The 15,058-nt window shown below is 38.7% G+C and overlaps 1 long non-coding RNA gene across 12 annotated transcripts in view; it reads left to right on the top strand.

The window, feature by feature from the left end:
- LOC136015437 (uncharacterized) overlaps positions 1-15,058 on the top strand; it is an 83,494-nt gene that overhangs the window by 15,456 nt on the left and 52,980 nt on the right. For all 12 annotated transcript variants that reach the window (XR_010613214.1, XR_010613215.1, XR_010613213.1 and 9 more), the window contains exon 2: positions 10,690-10,782. This is a non-coding gene — a long non-coding RNA (uncharacterized LOC136015437). The remainder of the gene's footprint in view (positions 1-10,689; positions 10,783-15,058) is intronic.

Genomic DNA, 15,058 nt, shown 5'->3' with positions numbered 1-15,058 from the left:
GTGACATGGATGCAAGGCCATGGTGCGGCAGTTTGCATAGAAGTTCACATGGAAGGACATGCAGGAAGGGTGCTGAAACCCTGCCAGCTCTGTCAGGAAGCAGTGGTATCCTCCCGGCAGAAAGGCATGGCCTCTCTAAGCTCTGCACCCACCACGCAGCTCCCCAGACAGAGCTCCACGGGGAACATGCTGCAGGTTTAGTGGCGGACTTGGCAGTGCTAGGTTAACAGTTAGACTTGATCTTGGAGGTCTTTTCCAATTTAAATTATTCTATGATTCCACGATTCTATGATTCTATTCTGTGAGCTGTGCATCCAAAAGATCTTCTGGCAATTTTAAGGTAGTGTACTATAACCAGCACAGAAATATATAGACAAAAGCAATAGCAGTGCTGATATTTCTGCTCCTATTACCCACAACCTGTAGACCATGTGTTGCATCTTTGAAAATCAGACAACTTTTAGATAGAATAATGGTAAGGTTCATTCCATGGCTTAATGTTACACCAGCTAGACATTACTTACATCAGTTCAATTTTAATGTGCACTAAGGGCATCATATGAAGATTAAAATTTTTGCTGTTTTCCAACTGATTTTATATTGCTAATTCACAAAATTATTAATCCTCAGTGAATGGAAACAAATGTCACTTGGCTACATGAAATTTCCAGTAACTTAAATACAGTTCTTTTGAAACAGGAAATCATTGGAATGGAGCTAAATGACTATTTTTAATCAGTCTGTGTTATTTTCTACATTCTTTTAGAGCTTTATAATCCAACAATAACCAATGAGTGTTTCTCTCTCTCTAAGCTTATGGGAGATATACTTTATGAAATAATCTGGCATCATAATTTTGAAAACCCTCAGTAGAATCCAAAGTCTAGAAGATTATGGATCTCCATTGGTTGAAACAGGACCCTTAGAAAACATTTCACCTTAGATATCTGGAAACTGAGATGACACACTTGTTTACTACACTTTTAGATCTCATTCATCTACATGCAGACAGCTGCCTTTACCATGTGAGCTATGTCACACCATGGTAGTCTAAAGCCACAGTGTAGTGTCTGAGCCCCTGTGTACTCCAGCCTCATTTCACAATACTGAGGCATGTTGAGGTGGGACCCTCCCTTCCTTTATGCTTGCACAGGTCCATGAATGGACCCTGAGTTACTATAGTAGCACAGTCTGTCAGGTAGACTCTTTCTTGCCCAGGAAATATTCCATACTGGTATCCTCAAAGTCATCAGAGAATGGAACCAGAAAAAATGTCTGTCTCTTCACGCTTTTAGTCCCTTTCTGGGATGCCCTAGTGTAGCTGTAGGATCTTACAAATCTGAGATCACAGTTTTGTAGCACAACAAAAATAGCTCTCTAACTTTTTTTTTGGTGGGATAAGGTGGAGAGGAAGAGGTATTGATGAGCTTACTTCCACTGTATTAATATTTTTTTATCCCATGCTGAAACACTGCATCTAAAATGAATTGAAGAGCTTATGGAGACTATTGCCAGCACATCACAAATTTGAAATAATCTTTATGGTTTCTTTCATCTTTAAAGTGTGGATGGGTACAGTATTTTTCAGATTCTCTTGAGGTATGCTGGTCTAAGATACATTCTAAATGTACTGGTTTAGAGCAAATTTTGTCTCATACTGAATCCCCTGTTTCTGTCTCAGGTATTGATATAAGTGGAATTTCTACACCTGTAGTCAGATCTACTGTTTAGTGAATTAGTAATATATTGTTATGACGATATAGAATTTCCCTGATGTATGTTATGCTATTTGTCCACTAAATTCACATTCCTGCTGCCAGAGGGGAGAGATTCAATATAAAAGAAAGCACCTTTTATAAATATCTACTCCATGTTTATGTTCTTCATTTTTGGTATTCTCCAGCTAAGAAGTTGTGAAATGCTTGGCATACTATACCCTTTTTTTTTTCCTGTAACTTGTGGAAGTGGCTTTACTGCAGAAGTGAGCTGACCCCAGTGGAATAAATTTGATTGCACAACTGCTAACATATTTGTAGCCTAACCCCTAATAGTCTCTATTACTTCAGTGTTGGGTGTCTACTGAGTAGAGGCTGTTAATAACACTGAGCATGCAGAGAGAGTTTGATATATTTTTGGTGTGCATGACTGGAAAAAGAGTATATGGCCAACAAACTAATTTCCCTAGATCAATTTACAGCCATAAATGACAGGAAATTGCACTAAACTACGACTTCCTCCCTGCTGGTTACCATGAGTTCTTGACTGATACCTGTTTTCCCCTATATTCTTTGTATATTTTTCTATTCATAATTTACCCACTATCTCTGATAACTCCTAAAGTCTAATACAAAATAAATGTGTCTGTTAAAATAAGTCTTTCGCAAAGTCACCTCAAGTTTCCTACTAACCGTCCTCCAAGGGTCAGCTGAGCACTTCTGTAAGCCAGAAATATTACAGGAACAAAGTCTACAGTCAGTCTTAAGGGTTCTTTGTCTTAAGGGTCCCCACAGAAAATTGAGTGACTTAGCAGTGAACAAGCCTTTTCCAGCCTCAAGCAATGAGTTAAACAAATGGCTTTAATAGCTTTGAAATAGTTGTGGAAAAGAGTAACCCATCCTTCTGTGGAGCTGTTAAAGAGCAGAACAGAGAGCTTCCATTTTTCCAGACCACCTCAGCAGTAAGATAGTCCTCTTTCTCATGCTGTGAGTGGCTACCAGAGAGAGTTCACTATAGCCCTTTCTCTCTCAAAGGTTATGTTACTAAAGCTAAGTAAAGCAATGTCAGAGGTGGCCTTCAATGAAATGGCATAGGCTGACTGCACCAATACTCCACAGTAGTTGCCCCAAGTCTCTGTATCGTTGTCCCTGAAAGATACTCCTCTAGTCCACAGACACAAACACTTCTTGTTGTATGCATAGTATTTTGTATTTTTTTCAATTCAAAGTCTGTGAAACAGTGCTGGAGCCATATGCAGCCAATCAAACTGTTTTATGCTGTGTTTTTTTTTCACAGCATGAAACTGGAGATATTTGGATTGCACTGGAGGACTGTGGAGGGACCCAAATCTGTTTTGTCTATACTGCATTAATAGTGGTCCTTGGCATACACTGGCCCTCAAGCTGGGCTCAGGGATTGCCTCAAAATGTGTGAGTTGCTTAGTCTAAGCTATGCCTTTGAGTGTTTGCCATCCAACACTGAGGGAATGGTGTGCACTCAGTTAAGCACTAGGGATGATTAATGATGTTGTGCTCAAGCTTCTTCCAAACCCTGCTTTATTTAGCTTCATAAATGTAGTCACGGAAGTCCAACTGCTGAGTTGTTGCCCCCTTAGTGCTCCAGAGCTACACACACCTATCTTAGCAACACCAGCATGACTTTTTCTGCAGAGGTTATACTGAGGTCCCTATGCTAAACTGCTTATGTCTTTGGTTAACCAGTTCCTGCTGACAGTGTGTACCACTCTGTTTGCCATTGGCTTGCTGATGTTCTGCAGCTGCTTTGAGTGGTTGTTAACCCACTTTGTTGATACAAGCAGTCTACACAAAACCCACATATAAAAAGTGTATTAAAAAGGTATATTTGGCTATTGCCTTCTTCTCAAAAATCCTGTCTCCCCAGAGTAGGGTCATCCTGATAAGGCATATTCAAACATTTGTTTAATGTCTAAACATGCCCTTCTTGTTTGTCTCAATTCAATTGTAATTCTGTCTTTAAATATAGTGGTCAATAGAAATGCATCAGAATATTATAAAACCTACATTCTCACGACTCTACTGTCATAAACCCTTAGCTTGAGTCAGCTCCTGTGCTCTCCAGCAGATATGTATAGAGTTCTACTCACCCTCACTTTTCTCTATCTTCCTAAGAGGAGTTTGCTCTCTCTGCCCCTCTTACTCTCTTGTCTACATGCCTCTGATTTTTTATATCATACCAATTATTCTTTAAAAAATTGCATACCTCACATTTCCTGTGAACACCAATTTGCTCTGAGCATAACACATTTTAGAGTAAGGCATACATTCAGCTGAAGGCTGTATAAATTCCTCTGCCTTTCAGAACTTTGATCAAGTTAGACAAAAAGATTTACAACATTTTATGCTAATGAAGAGGTGACACATTCCTGATTCATACTTATTCAAAGAGTATTGTATTGTGATTGGTCTCCTGGCTCCATGAGGATTGCTGGCTACTCCCAACAGGTTCTGCTGACAAGTTTTCTCTTATGGCATCTGACTTCTGTAGGAGTGCTTGTGAAATCTGTATTACTCAAACATAAGCATTTGTAAGATCTGCACCCTTAGAATGCCTCTCTGAGTTAACATGACATCCAAAATCTAAGAGTGTCCCAGCTTCTGTTATTCACATCTTCATTTTGTAATAACTATTGAGATTTTTATCCCTGGATCTCAAAGAAAAGAAAGAGGGAAAACAAAGGGAATTCCCCCCTCTGAGTACACAGAAATTTTCAGATACCAGCAGAGGCTTGGCATTTTCATACTCACTGTGTCTTGCACTGACTTTAAAATTTTGAATGGCTCCATGCAGTGCAAAAATTACACCCCAGTCTTGCTCCTATGTTCCAAATTTCAATTAAAACCACGTATGCAGAGCTCATACCACCCTGTCATCAAAGCTGAAAAGGCAAACTCTTCATCACACATGATTTAAAAGAATATTAGAATTTAATTTTGATTGATTTAGAGCACCTTTGTAAATTACTGGTTGAGGTTTAAGAACAGGTTTTCTATTAAATCTGGATTTGTGCAAAATTAAGATCAAAAAGGATGTGATAAAATGCCTTAAACTTTCACATAATTTAGGAATATTTTAACAGGGTCTCTATTGAATTCTTGTTCTGTATTTTAGGCTCAGAGAGCACTTCGAATTTATTTACAACTAAAATGATTATTTATCATTAAATTTTCATGTTCTAAGTATTATATCTTTGCCTATGTTCTTGTTAGCTACTACAGTTTCTTGTTTCTTTTGACAGGGATTTTGCTTTATGTTAGGTTAATTGTGTTCAGTACTTTTTCAAGGTGAGCTTCTAAAATAAGTCTGTTGTATAAGTGTATTGATAACTGCAATAATTAGGAAAATATATAGTCACCACATAATGGAGAAATTACTAAGAATTGCCCTTGTCTTAAACATGAAAATGTTAGTAAATCAGGCAGATTTTAAAGGATAAAGGTAGCCTGCTAGGAGGTTTACTTTCAGTAAACAAGAGGCAAATAGTTTTTTATTTTTAGTGGGCAACTTTCTTCTTATTTTCATGGTAAAGGCAATGTAAAGCCAGTAAAAGGAGATCTGAGAATTGGTAAAGCTAGGATTTTTGATTTTGGGGGATTTTTGAGTCAGAGGCTTGAGGATAAGCAAAATCAAGTGCAGACTTTATTATACAGATTGTAATTAGGTTAGCATGAGTGCATAAAGAGATATGCCTTCTCCCTGTACTTGTATGAAAGATGGTCATTGTCTCTGTCCCAGCACCCCTAGAGCAAAAGTGGGAAAGAGATCATGGTCAGCAATGCTGCTTGCTCTAATAGATGAAGGATAGGCTACAACTGCCCTAATTAAGACCAGCTGTTGGATTCAAGCTGTCATCTATTCATCGTCCAAAGTATGTGGAAGTTACCTCTTTCACTTCAACTTTCCCAGTGACTCAGAGCATATCTGACATCCTCCACTGATGGTCAGAGCCTGCATTATGGCAGACTGTGTGTTGAAGTCCCAGTAAAATCCCATTAAGTCTTTCACCAGCCACAGTGTCATAGCTTACGGAACACCCTTTTAATAAGAATTTTTATTTTCAGACTTATATTAATGCCCACTGAACAAGGTCAACAGAAATCATTGATCTTCTAGAAAGAGCACTGCTCATTACCACATATTGTAAAAATGAATCATCTGCAAGCTGCCTGCACTTACAGCTGTCTTGCTTAACTTATTGGATGGTGCATTGCCTGCTCATGTGTTGTTTAGACATAGTATGGGGAATAGGTGTCAGAAAAGATGATTTTACCAGGGTAATTTAAATAGAACAACAACTGTTATCTTGTTAGCAATAATTTCCCTTTTCGTGACTGAACAAGAAAGCATTATTCCCCTATGAAGCTTTCCAACCTGCTGGCACCTGCTCATTGCTTCAGCATCATGGAGCTTAGTTAGTCAGACTCCTGGACTGCTGTTTCTGAGCTGAGGCCCATTCTTGCCAGGGATACCAGAACATCAAGAACATGTTTTCATCTTACTCAAAGTGTAATTCTTGCTTTGATATCAAAGACTAGGAAAGTACAGAAGAGGAAATGTATCCTAGCCAGCATTATTTTTTCCTCCTCTGTTTCTTGCTGGAGCTAATCCTCCCCAAAGTACTTAATCTTTTCAGCTGGACAAACTGTTCTGAACTTCTCTTATTAAATCTCTTGGGTCTTTTGTAAGAGCCTCTGGAATGAGATTTCTGAAAAAAGTCTGTGCTTACCTATTTCCCCTCTTTTCAAGCACTGTGAATTGTTATGAGGTATACGCCAAGTGTCTTCTCCCATAGGGGTCAAAGAATTGCAGGAATGTGGCATTAATTATCCCTTCCTGCCCACTTTTTTTCTCCTTTTCAGCTAAGTCAGAACTGTAAACATGAAAATAAACAATTCTTGCTCTGCTTCTCATCATAGCGTAACACAGCCCAAAGCACTTCTCAACTCCCACTCAACATTCAGAAAACAGAGCATCTTACACAAAGCACCTGCCATCTTGCAGGATAGTGCCATATGTGATTATCTAGAAGATTTATGTAGAGATATAACAGCAAATTTAAGGCAGAGAAGAATGATTCCTCTTAGTGGGACCTCTGGCTAACCACCGAATAGAAATTGTGCAGGTATCTCCACATTCCCCTCCTTGTGTTGCCTGGTTTTTTAATCGCCGAAAAAGCATAAGTAAGATCTGTCAGAAAAAGTAAAACTGTAACAAGGATGAAAATACTTAAGCAGGGATATTGAATATTGCATTGTTCTACTTATGCTGTTTGTTTTCATGTTCAAAATCCAATCATATATCTTGCAAATGTAATTTATTTAGGCATTTTAATCATGTTCTAGTTGCAAATTCAAAATGCAGATTTTTATTTTCTATATCTCAGAAAACATGTTAAAGGATTTCGGCAAATTAGTTTCCATTTCAATTAGTTAATTTGTCCATAAAGTACTCAGGCATCCCAGTTTATGATCAAAGTTCACCTAACAGGGTAATGCAAACTTTTAAGTAAGATCCGGAGAGAGAGCAGTGTGTATTTGTTTCATAAAATGCAGGAGTAAATATTCTAAACCATGTGCATTTTAAGAGCTGGCTGTGCTCTACAACAGCTCTAGAATCTGTAGAGAGTGTCTCTGTGAAATACAGGAAAATTCATTACTTTTGTTATAAATTATTGGATTCTTTGTCTTTAAGTTGGGAAAAAAAAATACAGTTTTTGAACAGTTGCTGCCACCAAAACTGACTTCTAAGGAGAATTCACTTAAGTTTTTCCTCACATTTATTTTAAAGAAAGTTCAGGAAATAAAGATTCTGCACTTAGGGGGGATAATAAGAATTAATAGTATTTTTCATAATAATCTTCATATCTATCATGCATTAACATATGGACAATAGACATCTAATATTTTCAGCTGCTTTCTTTATCCTCTGTCCTTTTTGTGTATGTGACATGTCATCTTTTGATTTTTTTATATCTCAAATGGCTATGATGACTAGCTAAATACTGGTATAAACAATGTGAATTATTTTAGCAGCTCTTGAGGTCAAATGTACCATCTAAGTGCCCAACTGGAGCATTCCTTGGAGTGTGTTGTATAACCTGTAGAAGAGTAATTAATTCAAATAATTTAAATAGAAAAGATAGGTACAGTCTTTTCTGTAGTCCCAAAGCTGCAGTAATTTATCAGCTGGAACTAGTGTTAACAGGGATCTGAGCTAATTGATTGAAATGAGTAAGACTTGACGTGCATCTTGAAATTTTGGAATAATTCTCTAGTGCTATTCATCTTGGTGACAGAGAAGGACTTCCCTGATGAGTGTGTGAATGTTAATAAGTACTATTTAACTCAACCAAAGTTATTGTTGGTAGAATGTTCAATTTCTGAATTTAAGCAGCTTTAGTGAATGTCCCAAGCAAGAAAGAAGACCTGTTCAAATATATCATGAGAAGTCACAGATGTGCATATGCATGGATACCATAGCAGGAAGAAAACAGAACAAAAGGGTCCTAGGGAGAATGGAAAAGTAATATGGCTCCTCACTTGCAAACAGAGCAACATTTTTGATTTTGATGACCATTTTAATGATATTTGCATTAGCACTACTTTCACTCTATTTTAACAACCCATAAGGGACAAGAGCTCAGGGCTTGTGAGACAAATGAAATTAACAAAATGGAAATCTATAAACTACATCAGTGCCAAATTGCACTGGTAGGTGGCAACAGGAATCTAGTTTTACGTATTACAGAGGAGGTGAGAAAGGCAGCACACTTTTTTCAATCTCGCGCTTTCTCTTCCTGCTCGCAGGAAGCTCCCAAGTGGTTTTCTCACAAAAAGACATCCAACCCTTACCAACTGGTTTCTATATTTTTCTAGTGAATAAGGCAAGTAGGAGGAAAAAATACAGCATCATCCTGCGTGGATTGTAATTTTTTCAGCAAAACTGTTTCATCTCATAAAATGTAGTTTCTTCAAGTCTAAAACCTTTTGTGGAAATGCACCAGTTTAAAGTAAGAGGTTCTCCAGAATCTGTAGTAAGAAAATCCACTTTCAGAGGTCAATTTCAGAGATGAATAATCACCCAAAGAGACCAGGAGTAAGTTCAAAAGGGAAATTTATATGTTGCAAAGCTCAGTGCTACAGCTGTTGATGGCGTGGTGGCAGCCTAGGTGTAGAGCAGCTTCAGGAGTGGCATTTGCACCACTGGCTCAAGCATCCATGTTTTCCATGTACTTAACGCCAGAGGCTAGGGATGCTGAAGAGGTGCTCAAGTCACTAAAGATACTGGGGAGACATGCTTCTGAAGGCATGGAATTTTTCAGGACACAGGTAGCTATTTGAAGTGTTCCATCTTTCTTTCTCTAATGTTAGTGTTCAAAATGCTATTTTTCTTAAGCAATTGCACCTCCATGAGGATTCAAGATGAGTGGAAACACCCACCTTGCCTGTGTTAGACTTCATATAACATACGATTCCAAAGAGCTGATCTGCAGCAATACAAAACTACATCTATGTGTTGACCTTGGCTGGCTGCCATGCATGCATCAAGCCACTCTATCACTCCCCTTCCTCAGCAGGACAGAGAGGGAAAATGTGACAAGAGACTGGGTTGAGCCACATGAGCCACATAAACTGAATACAGTCTGCCATGGCAAAACTACTAAATGAGAGGGGCAGGTGAAAAAAAAAAAAAGAAAGCTTTGCATCAAATCTGAGGAAAACGAGAAGCATTCATTTGATTATCTGCTCTGGCTGGTGGAAGGCTGAGGGCCTGGAGAGGATGACCAGCTGAAGTTCCTATATGTCAACATAAGTCCTTTTGTGTTCCTTCAATCCACTCCACCAGGCTGCTATATTCTTTCTGCTGGCATAGCTGAGGCAAGGAAAGGAGTGAGTCACCAGTGATGTGCATAGAAAGCGTGCAGTGAAGAGTGGCTATGCTGCAGAGTAAATACATTTCCCAGTGCTTCCCACAGACTATGGCCCACAAGATCAGGGCTTGCCTGGGCTTCCTTCCTTAGACAGCTTGGGGAATGACCTATATCATGTGCTGTTTCGGAGTTAGGTGTTGGCTGAGGGCACATTCCTGGGGACCTGGATAGTAGGACACAGAGACCACCTAGCCACTTACCAGACACAACCACTGATGACGTCTGAGAGGGGAAATGAATGTGGGTAGGGAATTTGTGGTCACCTGTCTGCAGCTTCTACATCAGCAACTTGGCATTAAAAATCCAGTGGTTTAAGTGGTGAGTAGCCTGGCAGTGACATTTAAAAAATGCACGGGAGGCACTTTTAAATTCTTGCATTCTTGAAACACTTGTGATTCTTTTCATGTATCTTTTAGCCCATCTCTCTCTTCTTACTTGAATAAAAGAAGTGGGAGGATGAAAAAGAGAACAGCAAGGGTTGGAGAATCTTGTTATAAATACACAGAACATCGTCTGTAGGTGGTGATATAAAAATCACAAGAAATGTTCCTCTGTGTTACTGTATATAGTTATGCCTGGTTGGTCAAAGTCTGCCACTACCAACGCCAGGAATATAACCACATTGCTGAACGTCATTATCTTGCTTGCTCCAATAGTCTCATTAGTAAGCCTGACTTTGAATTCTTCCAGCCTTTCTGATTCTTTTTGGCTGCCTCAAGAATTAATTTATCAATCGCTAGCTTTTGCAATCACTTGCTCATGCCAGCTAAAATTGCATTGGAAATTTGTTGTCTGAGTTATTTTATCTGTACTTTAGCATTTCTCTCTGCATGTCAGTGGTATGTCAGTTTGAATTGCAAGCTGTTGTTTGTTTCAAATGTAGCCACCTGGATGGTTTTCGTCTTGTTCTTCTCCCTGGCTTTTCAGACCACTGTGAAATTTCCACATCCTGTTTCTCATTCTCAGGAATTATTGTCCTTCTTCTTTCTCTTTTGCCTCACCAGCTTGGAGACCCTTCAGTGACATCCCATTTTCAGGAATAAGTTAGTCAGAAGTACAAACTCAACCCTCCAAGCAGCGTTTCACTAGTACCTCAGGTAAGTATCAGAACAACTCTATTAAAGCATGTTACCAGTCCTGAAATAATCATCTCTCAGTTCAAATGAAAGACGTTCTTAACCTTTTTCTATTACTTTCAGAATATCCAGGAGAATATAGGATTGTCTGGAAAGACATTTTTGCAATGAGGTATTGATTTTGAGGAAGTTTTTGCAATAGAAAGTTTTATGAGATCCAGGGTACTCCAGTCACTTCTGATGCCAGACAGGAATAGAGAGCTGAAATAAAAACCTAATATTATTGATCTAAAAAAGATGGTTTTGATAGCCTGCCATTTTTGAAAGAAAAAAGATACGGGTGTTGTTCCAACATGAAATACAAAGCAATTTCAAAACCTTAAGAGCTCATAAAATTGCCAGATTGTCTGTTGCTAATGAGCTACATCTCAATAGGGACCCATGTGGTTATGAAGATTAGACTGGTTTTTGCTCATTTTTCGCAACCAAATATGCTCTCTGAAGAGGGGAATCCCTGAATGGCAAGAAGGAGTGGTGTCATCTCTGTTACAGTGTTTACATAAAGGAGACAGTGATGCATCATCCTTGTTCTCAGGGCAATGGCACCTTGAAGGCAATGGAAGATTACTCCATCTACTAAAAGCATTCTAAAGTCTGAAGCTGGCTCCAAGCCCGGGCAAAACACACTGCTCCTCAGGAGAACAGGCTCTTGGGGTGGCAGCTTAGCAGAGGCACTGCTGCCTACTTTGCTCATTTCTGAACCCTGGAAAACCAGGCTGGCTACTATCATAGCCCCTGCAAACACGTGGGTGAGAGTGTGTGCAAAATACATTATCCTTCGAGGATGATGGGAACAAAGGATGGAAGCACACTCTTCCAACCGCCTCAGCAATTGCTATGTCTACCTCCCTGCAGCTGTCTGGAAAGAACAGGAGCAGGAAGCTGGATTTCTTAGGGATGTCCCGTTTCCTGTGGCTCCTCAGTTTTTCCTGTCAGGAGGAGGAGCATCACAGCTCTGTGTTTTAGGGTAAACGAATTCAACCTTCTGTGCTCTCCTGCAAAGCCATAGGCAGCTCCGATAAAGCATTTTCATTAGAGACAAAAATAGCGGCTGCATTTGCCCCAGCTGCTGCTAGGCCTCCAACCAGTTGCTCACTCAATCCCTCACAGTGGGACAGGGGAGAGAATCGTAGGGCTGAAGTGAGAAAAAAATGATGGATTGAGATAAACGGTTTGCTAAGTGAAGGAACAGGGTGGGGAGAAAAGGTGATGCAAAGGCTCACCAGCTCCCACCAGCAGAACAGACCAAATGCCAGACAGCCAGTCTTGGAGCCCTAGCTACTTCTGGGCTGTATTGCTGAGCACAACGTCATCTGGGATGGAAAATCTCTTTAGTCAGTTCAGGTTAGTGTGCCCTCTCCGGACCACTTGTGCACCCCCAGACTACAATTGCTAAAACACTGATGCGTTATCAGTACAGCTTTGGTCACAGATCTAAACCTCAGCACTGTATGGACTGTTACAAAGAAAATTATCTCCATCCCACCCAGACCCAGCACATGTAGGAACAACGCTGGGAATTTTCAGGGAGATATTTATCAAGGCTAGTAAGTAGAAAAAAAATAAAAGAAAAAGAAAAAGAAAAAACAGCCAAAAAAACCCCTCTTTGGGACAAAAGCTAAAAATGGGGTTAAAATAAAGTGGAAACAGGAGTTCAAACATGGTCTTAACTTCATGTTTCAATGTGGTTTATGCTGCATATGGCAATCCTGAGTGCTTGTTGTGGTTCAGAGTATCAAAAAACATTTTCTTAAAGTTTATTTCTTTGTAAAGTTTGAATGAACTGAAATGCACTTCTGTTGACAGTTGGGAAATAATGACTAACAAGGACTAAAATTTATGACCTTAATTTTGTGTTCAAAACATTTATGTTTCTATGTTCGCAAACATTCATTTTTTTCCTTTATTGACATAGCAGATTTTATAACCTTTATGTCCTGTTTATTGTAAAAATGAAAATATTCTCACTGATGGAGATATATTTATTCTTATTTTACATGTGGTTACTTCCAATATTTCTTTATGTAGTTGAGATCAATATGATAAATCATTTGAGAACTTTTTTTTTGTCTCACTTCTGGGACTTTTTGATGTATGTTTTTTCTTGGGATTTACATCTTTCTCCAAAAGACTGTAAAATATAGTCTGGACATGTATCAAATAAGTTAACAAATTATTTGCACCAGGCATTTAACATCGCAACTCACTTGTCCCTTGAAATTCATCTGTAGCATCACTGACATTGTTATTTCACATTTCCCTTTTTTTTCAAAAAAAAAAAAAAGGGTTTTGAAAAAAGTTATGACTTTTCTTACATGAAGGAAAAGTGTTTAAAACATTCCTGTGCCCTGAAGAGCCATTAGCCCCTTTATTTCAAGTCTGTGTAGGTGGCACTGCTCTCAAAGTAAGGCTTTTATTCTTCAAAAAGTGTTTTAACAGGAGGTGTCTTTGGGGACCATTTTAATGCAATGAAACCAAGTTAAGATTTGACAGGGTCTTTGCTAAGTATGGATGGGTACATCCCAGGGATGAGAGCAATTTTTTCTGTCCAGCCTACCTTTTGAGGTTCTCCTTCTAATCTTCTGGCAATACGTTAGCTGTCTCCTTTGAGTAAATCTTGCAAAGATCATTTCCCATAACAGAAATAAAGCCTCATGTTCCTGAGGAGTGGAGAAATGGTATGCAGGTAGGCAGCTGGCAGTAGCTGGCGTTTCCCTTATTGTGTTGTGCCTCAATTGAGGGGTGCTGCATGCTCGGGGACTGTCAGTACAGCTTCTCCTAGGAGCTTTAAATTGCTTAAGATCTCTTAAAATGCAATTGCCAAGGCTATTTGTCTTCTGTTTGTGAGAGCTGAAACAAGCTCTGCTGAAGACAGAGCTAAGCTGGCTCTTACCTTCACATTGTGACAATACTGTGATGCAGATTTAGTTGAACAGAAATACCGCTGGAGACTTTGTAAACATTATATCCTTTTGAAAACTATTCATCCCTTCAAAGAATTACATAACATTAAGCTTTGCCCCACTAACCCTCTGCTTTCTCTAGGCCCTGAAATCTCATCCCATGTAACTTTGTGTCTTATAGGACATAGCTTTGTAGAAATCCCTTGGGGAGAATCAAGCCTACTGTCAAGTCTATAAGGGCCCCTAGAAGATTTTCCTGTTAATTTGATTTTTTTTTTTTATTTACTTCAGCAGAGAAGGTATTTTGCCCTCTTATATGCAATAAATAACTATTCTGAAGGTGATTAAAGTACTTTGGCAAATGAAGTTTCAGCTGTCTTACTTTGATAAGTATTGATAACATTTATGTTGCTACTTAAAATCTAAGAAACATTTTAATTTTTGCCACAGAGTAATATAGGGTTACTTTTTACATCAGAAACAACTGACTTAGCTATGAAAAGAATGTATATTTTAAAAGTCTGAGGGTATATTAGCATAGAAACAGATTATAGCATTTGAAAGCACACTAAGGACATTGTATTGAGAGATAACTTTTTCATGCTTTAAAACAAAGCCAAGATCCTAACATCTACATTATGGAGAAAAGCATGTTTATTTATTATGTAAATTCGTTCTTATTTAGGTTCTTTATTTAAGGTACTTCTTCAAATTGGCTGTTATGGACACCAGAGGAAGAAGATAAGCAAATGGGGTCACATTTTTTGTCACCACACTGGAAGAAGACATGTAAAGGTTAAAGGCTAATGTTTCATTTTGGAGACATGCCTAAAATGCACGAATGGTAAAGGAAATAGTGAACAAATTTGTGAAGGCAGCAATGTTGCCTTTGTCCTAATTATTTCTGTGAACATTGGAATATCTAAGAACTGACATCCTGGGTTAATCCAATGATTCACCCACCCACATGTCCAGCCACTAAGTGGAGTTTAGTGAAGAGCATAGGAACAAATCTGTGTGAACCATCCCTTTCCTTTTTCTGGCAGTCACTGTTTTAACACACAGTTATGAGACCTAAAAGATTGTCTCCTTTCTGTATGTGATGTAAAGGGCTTCAGAATTACTAGATTCTCTATAAGTGTTGCTTTTCATATGAAGGCAGACAGTTCATTGAAATCACAAGTCTGGTGCTAGCGGATTGCTAAATTGGTTAAAAAAGGAATAAAAAGTTAACTTTCATTTTCTGGGAATGGGTTTAATCAGTGAAACACTAATAATTATTGTTATGTTCATCATTATACAATGAATTTCTGAACAATTAGCTCCTTTCTTCC

This window comes from Lathamus discolor, chromosome 5 (genome assembly GCF_037157495.1).
Source record: "Lathamus discolor isolate bLatDis1 chromosome 5, bLatDis1.hap1, whole genome shotgun sequence".
NCBI lineage: Eukaryota > Metazoa > Chordata > Aves > Psittaciformes > Psittacidae > Lathamus > Lathamus discolor.
The sequence above is the reverse complement of the archived record's forward strand: the minus strand, read 5'-3'. Positions and strand labels throughout refer to the sequence as shown.